This window comes from Tupaia chinensis, unplaced genomic scaffold, assembly GCF_000334495.1.
Source record: "Tupaia chinensis unplaced genomic scaffold, TupChi_1.0 Scaffold000532_1, whole genome shotgun sequence".
Lineage (NCBI taxonomy): Eukaryota > Metazoa > Chordata > Mammalia > Scandentia > Tupaiidae > Tupaia > Tupaia belangeri.
Window position 1 is genome coordinate 3,662,347 of NW_006160045.1, and position 10,006 is coordinate 3,672,352.

Sequence of the window (10,006 nt, forward strand, 5' to 3'; positions counted from 1 at the left end):
TGAGTTATATCCTTGCAATAAACCGAAAAACATGAATGTTTCTTTGAGTTTTGCGAGCCACTCTAGCACATTATAGAATCCAAGGAGAGAGCAGGACCCTCCTTACTTAGAAACAGTCACTCAGAAGTTCAGGAAGCCCACATGAGACAAGTGATTGGCATCCGCAGCATGCATAGTCTCGTGGAACTGAGCCCTTGACCTGTGGGGTCTGTGCTAACATCAGGCAGTCAGTGTCAGAGTGGAGCTACGTCAGACAACGCCCTGTTGGTGCTCACCGAGAATTAGAGAATAAGTTGGTGTGGATTCCCACCACCCCCACACAGATACACACATACACAGAAAACACACACACACAGACACATTTGGTGTCAGAAGAGAAGTGTGTGAGTATAGGCAAAACAGGGTATTCTGGCACATTATTGTAACTGAAACATTTCTATCATGACTCAGTTGTCCTTTCCCTTTTCTAATTCTGGCTTTAGTAGCCTCTCTCTACTCACATGACATTCACCTAGTTTTTCATACACTGTTCTTGACTTAGGTGCCTGAAGTTTCAAACATGGCCACCCAACACATTGCTGACAATCTGTGAATACCATTCTGCAGTATCCACATGTCATCCATTGGATTAATAAAATGCCACCATGCATCTCTATGTAGAGAAACAAGCTCAAGGCTCAGACTTCGTGATTCCAGAACCCTATCCACTCTGCCACTTCCCTTTGGGTTCAGTGTAGACACATTCTGCCTCACGAGAGCCATAATGGAAAGTGGTGTCTCCATGGCCACGGCCTGCCATTATTTTTAAGTAGTTCTAGACCCACAACAGACAAATGAAAACTTTCTCTGCCTTGACATTGAAAAAATTACTGGCATGTCAAATGGCAATTCATTACAGAATTCTCATTCATCCAAACAATTCATTTTTGTTTGAAGAGACTGAATAAGCAGCTTCTTGCTGATTTCACTGTCAGCCTCCCTGAGCACACATGGCTCTAGTTCATTTGCAGTCATTTCATTTTTACATATTAAGAGCTTTGGGGACATGTGTATAATATTTTAAATCAAACTGGGCTACTCGGTTAAGTATCTCCATATAATCACGTTTATCCCTTTACATTCTTCGTTTTACAATTCTAATACACAGAACTTATGTGTAATTGTATTTTTTTCCTAAGATGTGGAAATACACACCAAGAGGTTTCTTTCTTTTCAGAGACTGAAATATATCTGACTGATTTGGATTCACTGCTGAATCCAAATTGAAATTCCTCAGGGAAATTTAAAAAGAGTTTTTGTTTCATTTTGTTTTAATGTCAGGGTCTTCCTCTGTCACGATTCTCCTGCCACAGCCTCGCAGCTGGGATTACAAGTGTGTGCCACCACACCGGACCTTTAGGTTGGACTGAGGATCAAACCGGGGCCTCCCATGTGGTTCTTAGCTGTGCGTACCACTGTAATTGGGCCTAAAAAGACTTCTCTTTTTTTAAAAAAAGTTTATTTATTTATTTATATATTTATTTTATGAGAGAGAGACCAATACAGAGAGAGGCAGCACCTTGCAGAGTCCCCACACCCAGCCTCAGCCAGTCATGACTGTGGGCATGTATGCGCACCTGGTGTTGTAAGAAGACTTTGCAGCATGAACCTGGGACCTTCTCATGTGACTGCTGCACCAACATGACTGGCCTATAAAAACTTTTTATAATTATATCCTAAAATAGGAGGAATCGCTGTCCCAGAGTTTCTTAGAATTCTGAGCCCTAAACTTCATAAATGTGTGCTTTACAAAATCCTTCATTAGAAAGCACATCTATTCAATAGTTTATTCTCTGTGGTAGATATGTTTAAGCACCGCAAACAGGTAGCTGTTGGATTTCCTCAGCATTATTTTCTCAAAAAATTGTAGTCAGGATTATTTCCCACTATCCTAATTTGGATGACTCCTCCAATAAAGCTTAACTTTGAAAAAGCTCTGTGTTCCTTTCTGTAGCCTTTCAGCTTATTCTGTAAGCCCAGTCCCCTTGGTCAACTCTTAGCTCTTTCACCCCATCCCCACCACTGTTCTGTTTCTCTCCTCCATAGAATGGGAGCCCTTAGCTGAAAACACTGAGGTCTGGCAGGTATTTTAAGTGAGTGAACAGGTTGGGAAAAATAGAAGGGAAAAAAGGACATACGGAAACTGGGAAACCAGAGACCCCTGGACTAGGGAGAAGGTCACCACAACCAGCTCCAGCTCGGTCCCACAGAACATTTTAGCACCAGAACTGCCAGATCATACACTTCTGAGAGAAGCCACAAAGCTAAATTCTGTAATCTTAGAAATGGTCAGCTATTGAAAAAGATTAAGATCATGCCTCCCCAAAGCTGCAAATGTCCCATAGGCACTAGAAATTATTTTATCCATGCTTTAATCAAATTTACTTCCATTAAAATATGATTATGCCACACTGGTTTTCACCCTCCCTGCAACCCCGACTTGCTCAGTAGTTGGCCCAGAGTTCTGCCAGGTACTGGGGGCCTGGGAAAGTGTGAACTGGGCAAATTTCCCTCGGCCCTGCACTTTGGCACTGGCCTCTGGACAGAGCCTTAGGCGATGGTAGACAACATAGAGGTGGCTGTGCCCAGTGTCATTGGAAAGAACAGCTAACTTCAGTCCCCATCTGTCCCCTTCTCCGTCCCCGTTTAGCTCTGTCACTTTCTCCTATTTCTCTGAGAGTCCCACACCTCTACATCCACCAGCATCAGGTGAGGATGAACACAGGCTCATCCCATGGTACAGCCACAGACACACACTGACAAACTGACACACACAGACTCACGTGCAGACATGCACATAGGGGCACACATACAAACACAGACACAGATACACAGAAAGACACACACACACATCTGTGCATAAACATATCCATACATAGCGGACCAGCAGTTAGCGTAATGGCTATGTTGCTGGACTCCCACGTAGTCGACCGCGGTTCGCGTCCTGGACCCGGTGGCTTAGAACTCACGCCAGGCACGTGTGCGTGTGTGCCCAAGATCCTGAGAGGAGAATGGAGGAGAAGGGATTGTGGCGTGACCACCCCCCCTGGGGGGTGATTTCTTGCTTTCTGTCTCTATGTCTCTGTCTGTCTGGCGAGTGGACGCGCCCTATAGCGAAAACCTCTCCAAAAAAAAAAAAAATATCCATACATAGACACACATCCACACATTAACTCACACACACATCCACATGCAGACACACATCCGTACATATCTACATATCTTCACACAGACACACACATTTACACAGACACACACATTCACAGACACACATATCCAAACACATCTCCACACACAGACATCCATCCATACAGATCTACACAAACACATGCATTATACATGCACATATAGACTCTCATGTAGACACACACATAAATACACAGACATGCATATGGTCAAAGTTGTAATGATTTTAACAACAAAATAAATAAACTGGTATTGGATTATACCACAAAGTATAAAATAAATATCCATGAATCCATACTGATATGAATAAGTAATTGGATAAATAAATAAATGGGGAATAAGAATCAAATCTCCTTTGTAGAAGAATTCTTCATAATTTGGGTGGATACTACACGATCAAGAAGGTGGAGCATGACTGTCCACTCCTTAGATGGGGCTGCCCATAGGGACTTCTTTCTAAAGGCTCAGTATAGAAGGGGGAGAGAGTAAATGACAGTGGGGAAACCTGACTACCTCAGGTCAAGGACAGTATCGACTGTGCCAAATCATGTTGAAAGTAGACTCTTAATACGACGTGATGGAAACGGGACTTTCCTCTGTGGTCTTCCTCTCTCAAGTTCATAACCCCAGCGTAATCATGAGAATAACATCAGACAGATCCCAGTAGAGGCATATCCTAGAAAATACCTTATGAGTACTTCCCCAAATGGTCAAGGTCACCAAAATAAGGAAAATTTGGGAAACTGTCACAGCCCATAGGAGCCTAAGGAGACATGACAACTAAATGTAATGTGGTGAGCTGAGTGGGATCCTGGTAAGGAAAAAGGACACTAAGTAAAAACTAACAGAATGTGAACAAAGTTTAGAACAAAGTTCGTAATGATATAAAAATATTGGTTCGTTAACTAACAAATGGACCACACTGATGCAGGTGCTAATAGAGAAACTGGGTGAAGGGTAGATGGGAACTCTACATACTATCTTCTCAATATTTTTTGATATCTCAAACTTCACTAAAAATGTCTATTTTTCTTAACTTTATTTGCTTCTTTCTTTCATGAGGGAGACACACACACACACACACACACACACACACACACCGGGGGGAGAGAGATATATACACACAAAACAGTGTCTACGCCCTGACACCCCCCCAGCGTAATCATGAGAATAACATCAGACAGATCCCAGTAGAGGCATATCCTAGAAAATACCTTATGAGTACTTCCCCAAATGGTCAAGGTCACCAAAATAAGGAAAATTTGGGAAACTGTCACAGCCCATAGGAGCCTAAGGAGACATGACAACTAAATGTAATGTGGTGAGCTGAGTGGGATCCTGGTAAGGAAAAAGGACACTAAGTAAAAACTAACAGAATGTGAACAAAGTTTAGAACAAAGTTCGTAATGATATAAAAATATTGGTTCGTTAACTAACAAATGGACCACACTGATGCAGGTGCTAATAGAGAAACTGGGTGAAGGGTAGATGGGAACTCTACATACTATCTTCTCAATATTTTTTGATATCTCAAACTTCACTAAAAATGTCTATTTTTCTTAACTTTATTTGCTTCTTTCTTTCGAGGGAGACACACACACACACACACACACCGGGGAAAGAGAGATATATACCCTCAACAGGGTCTTCATGCCGTGACCCACCCCCAGCCTCCATTGGCCTGGATCGCAGGCATATGTGTATGTGCCTGGTATGCTTGGGCAAGTCATGGGATGTGAACCTGGGGCCTTTTCAATATAGATCCAGTTGTATTACCATTCCACCACCAGCTGACACCAAAGTCTGCTTCTTTTCTAGTTTTTTTTTTTTTTTTTTGCTATAGGGTGCACACGCTCATGGAGAAACACAGAAACAGAAAGCAAGAAATCACTTCCCAGGGGAGTGGCCACGCTGCAATTCCTTCTCTTCCACTCTCCTCCCAGGATCTTGGGCACACATGTACATGTACCCAGCATGAGTTTCAAGCCAACAGGTCTGGTACTCAAGCTGTGGCCAGCCATGTGGGAGTCCAGCGACGTAACCATTATGCCATCTGCTGGTTCCTCGAAGACTACTTCTTACAATGTATTAACTCATACAAAAAAGAGGACAGGTAGGTCAAGTCCAGAGTTAGCTGATTCAATAGATCAATAATTCTGGCAACTCAGATGCTTCCTGTCTGCCTGCTCTGCTCAGCTGGCATGGGTTAATCATCACTAGTCTGTCACAAAGTTGCAAGAGGACTATTGTAGTGCCTGTGACACAGGCAGATATGACAGCATCCAACAGCAGGAACTAGTTTTCATGTTTCTTTGTTAGTGTAAAGGCTTTTTCCCTAGAAGCCCCCAGAAGATCTTCTTTGGAGACCATAGGCCAGAGTTTGTTACGTACTTGCTCCTAAGTCAGTCACTGATGAGATGACCACAAGAAACCAGGACTTTGCCAGTTTCATGGTGGGGGGGCATCTGGACCAGCTGGGTTCTTCTAATTGGTCAGAAGAGATTGAGAATGGGCCAGGGTGTTTAACAAACTAAAGCAAAGCTAATGACCTTCCCATGAGTGTTGTGGTAAAGACCTCCCCGAGGCTGAACACACCACTCTGGTCCGTATTAAACTCCATCCTCTGTGTGTGTTGATTTCTCTTGCTTGTGCGAATCATTTTGAAGGCTAATCCTTAAGGATTCTATATTAAGCTGCGGGGATATTATTTTTCTCTTTTCTTTTCAGTGGCCGCTTAATGGCTTTACTACTCGCTGTAACTCTGCTCATCTCACAAACTGAATAGGGAAAGCTGCTTGGCTCCGTTCCCTGCTTCGGGTTAGTTCAGAGCACTTATTTGCTGTGCTTTCATATCCATACTCCAGTTTCAGGGCTCGGATGAAGCTCTGATAAGGCAAAAACATTTTCTGCCCTGCTTTTCATCAGAAAATGTCTATGCCACGCATGTACAACAGCTCCTCCACCCGAGTCCCTAAGCATCTTTCCAGCACCTCAATCCTATTACTCTACTGCATCCTGTCAACTGCAGTGTCTCCAAATGGTGCTAAATGTCACTGAGTTCAGATGCTAGATTTTCCGCTCGTAGGAACATGGATTCTAATAGGTTATGGAATAATTAGTTGTAAATAATGATAACTGGTTATCTGAATCTTTTGATCTCTCTCTCTCTCTTTTTTTTTTTTCCAAAAGAGGTAAGGTATTCTAAAAGCAAAATAGGTTAAAAAAAATCTTTTATATAATCAAGCGATAATGAACATTGGCAGAAACCATAGCTGCTTTTTCTCCTAAAACCAAGAAAAGACAAGGAAAAGGGTGAGAACGAGAGTGAGTGGAAGTCCTAGATCCTACAGGTATACTTGTCTGAGTGGTGAGTCCCACAGCAACATGAATTTACTAGGTTTGAAAGCTGGGTCATATTACTGAGAAAGAGGATTTCTTTCACAGGAAACTTTGTTCAAGAAACAAAAAGAAAAACAAAATCCAAAACAAACAAAAACCAGAGGAAGAAGTTGAAAGTCATTTTTTTTTCCAGGCAAAGATTATAAGCTGAATTTGGTGAGTGCCTATGGAATCAAGGCAACCACTGGGAGAAAACTTGCTTCCTCCCCTAACCCCACTCTCTCTTCCCTTTATCCATTGATGTAAACAGTAAGCAAAAAATAAAACAAGCAAACAATTACTCGAGTTCATTTGAGCCTTCTGTGCCTCTTTCACAGACTCAAATCTCTGGACAGGCAACGGTGTGGGCATCAACTTTCTGACAGCCAAAGGGACTCATTCTGATGTGTCCTTTGTGTGTGGCTCGAGAGGGGAGAGACCCACACACAGAAGGAAACAAGGAGGACACTCACGCTTTCCTTATTTGAAAGGAGAATATTTTGAGCTGAAGTGATCTGACCCCTAGAAGCCACCTCAAAACCACAAGAACCTGGCCTACCTCTCCGAAGGGTGCACGATGAAGTCATCAGGACAACCTAAGGGGATGGAAAATGCTAGGAAATAGCAGGTCCCTGGGTGCCAAGGAACAGGTGAGACTAAGAGAATCCTGCTTCCCTCTCCACCCTTTCCTGGTAATGTTCCTAAGGCAATCCCTCATAGACTTCTGCATGTGAATGTATCACAGAATCTATTATCTGACTTGAGATGGTTAGTGTGCGAATGCAAGTCTAGGATATGGGGGAGTAGTAATTAAAAGTACTGTGATAGTGGGTAGTTCTCGCTAAATGCCACCAATGCATTGGAGAAAGACAACGAAAGGCCATGAGTGAATGATTACCAATTTAAAGCAATGTGTGAAAGTTAGAGGACCTCCTTGGTGGTAAATGAAGGGTTCTTATCTTCTGCGGGCAGAGGCAAAAATAATAAATAAATAAATAAATAAATAAATAAATAAATAAATAAAACAAAAAGTTGAGAATCAGGTCTGGACTTAATTATAAGGTCAGCGAAGCTTCAGAAGAAAATGGCATTCTCAGTCCCACCAAGTGCTATGCCCACATCATGGCCTTGGTTGGAAGGGAAGCAGGAACCTGAGACTTGGAATGGGAACATCTGGGTGGATTCTCCTGAAGCTTGAGAGCCTACGGAAGTGACTGACTTCTCCCTGTGAGATGCTAGTACACCCAGCTTCCATGAGGATAATGCACAGATGTCTGTCTTGCAAGGTAGCATCCTCCCTACCTCAAGACCTACTCGTGCATCCATTCCTTATCAGATAAATAGCTAGGATCAAGTCAGAAAATTACTTGATTGAAGTGTTAGGCTGAAGTATTAGTGAGTAAGGGGACCTCATGCTGAAGAAACCACAGGAACTGGCAAACATGTACCAGCAAAGTTGGAAAAACATGTATACAGGAAAAACATGTATCCCCTTCCAGCAAAGTTGAAAAACATGTATCCCCTTCTATCAAGAGGATAGAACTATAAAGCAGGGACTTAGGGCCGGCAAGTGGCATAGTGGTTAAGGTGATGGACTCGCACATGGTTGACTGCAGTTCAAGTCCCAGACCTGGCAGCTTGAAAATCATATAAGGTGCATGTACATGCGTGCCCAAAATCCCAGGAGAAGAATGGAGGAGAAGGGACTGAAGCCTGGCCACCTCCCCTTGGAGGTGATTTCTCACTTTCTCTCTCTCTGTCTCTCTGTCTGTGATAAGAGCCCTTCATTTACCACCAAGGAGGGCCTCTAACTTTCACACATTGCTTTAAAGTGGTAATCATTCACTCATGGCTTTTCATTGCATCCTTGCACTAACTGTCTCAAGTCAGATCATAGATGGCTGGATTCCTCACTTTCTCTCTCTCCGTCTTTCTGCACACATGCCCTATAGCAAAAACAAAAACAAACAAACAAACAAAAACCTCTCTAAAAACAAAACAATAACAAAAAACAAATGAAGTTGGGAATTATACCTGGAAATACAAGTTGACTCTCAGAAGGATAAGGAGTGATGAGCTACAATAAATAAAGAAGAACTACTTGGAAAATGTGGAGGAAGAGATCAAAAAATTCTGAAAATGGGCATGCTATGAACATCTACCAGCTGGCTATTGTGCGGGAGAATACTCCAGAAGGTGAAAGGGAAATCTCACAGCGATCCAGATCCACATTGATGAATATATAAGAATTCAGGACACTGAGGCAGGCCAGGACACAGTCTACAAAGCAATATGAAATACCCTGGTGTAGGAGGCTACAATATTGTTGAGGAGCTCAGTGTTGGCTATTCTCTGTGGCTGTGGCCCTTGATGGGAGACGTTACAGAATTGGACTCTCCAACAGCATTGAAGATGTTAGATCCTAACACAGAGGCCAGGTGATGGGTTTATCAAAGGATCAGAATCAAAGAAGGTACAATTATTCTAATGAGCATCAAGAACGGAATTGGAAGGGGAATGATTTACAGAGAACTATGGTAATAATTATTAATAAATCTTGGCCTTCCTAGGAGCAAGATAGATGGGCAGCTGACAAGGGCATTGCTCAATCTATATATCAAAAGAAATCAAGTCTAGATGATCAGGAGGCCAAAGGCAGCCTTCCCAATAAAACATCATGATCCCTTGCCTAGTTTATGAACTGGGCCAGTTTTCAGACTTGGAATCCATTAAGAAGAATCTTTGTTGTTGGGAGGAGGAATGTGCATCACTACAGCAATGGTTTGTGATAATGATCCACTCAGTATTTCCCCAAAGAGATCTGTAGGCCTTTACTCAGGTGATGATATGGTGGGAAATAGGGGTACCTAGACATTTCCAGGGTTGCTGAACACAGGGTCTGAGTTCACATCAGTACCTGAGGATTTGAAGCATAGTATCAAGCCCTTCCCATTAGAACAGGGCACATGAAGACCTGATAATCAGTGGATACCTGCCTCTGGACTGATCCGCTGGGTCTCTGAACCCACCAAATGGTCATTTCCTTAGTCTCTGAAGGTGCCTTTGGATGGACATACTTTTCTTTGGCAGAACCTCATGTTGACGCCTTGGTTTATGAGCTTTGCAAGAGTGATAACTGTTATAGTAGAGAAATCCAAATAAGAAGCCTTTTAAACTGGTCTTCACCCCAACCAGAGAGTAAATGAAAATGAAAACAATATTGCATCCTAAAGAAAATGGTTGATACTCATGTCATTCATAAAGACCTGAAGTATCTGGGGGTAGTGGTTCTAATCAGAGCCCATTTAATTCACTACTCTGGTCCCTACAAAAAGCAGACAGATGCAGGAGGACATGAACCACTGTAATTCAGACCCAGCCTAGCAATAGTCTCAATTCCTGC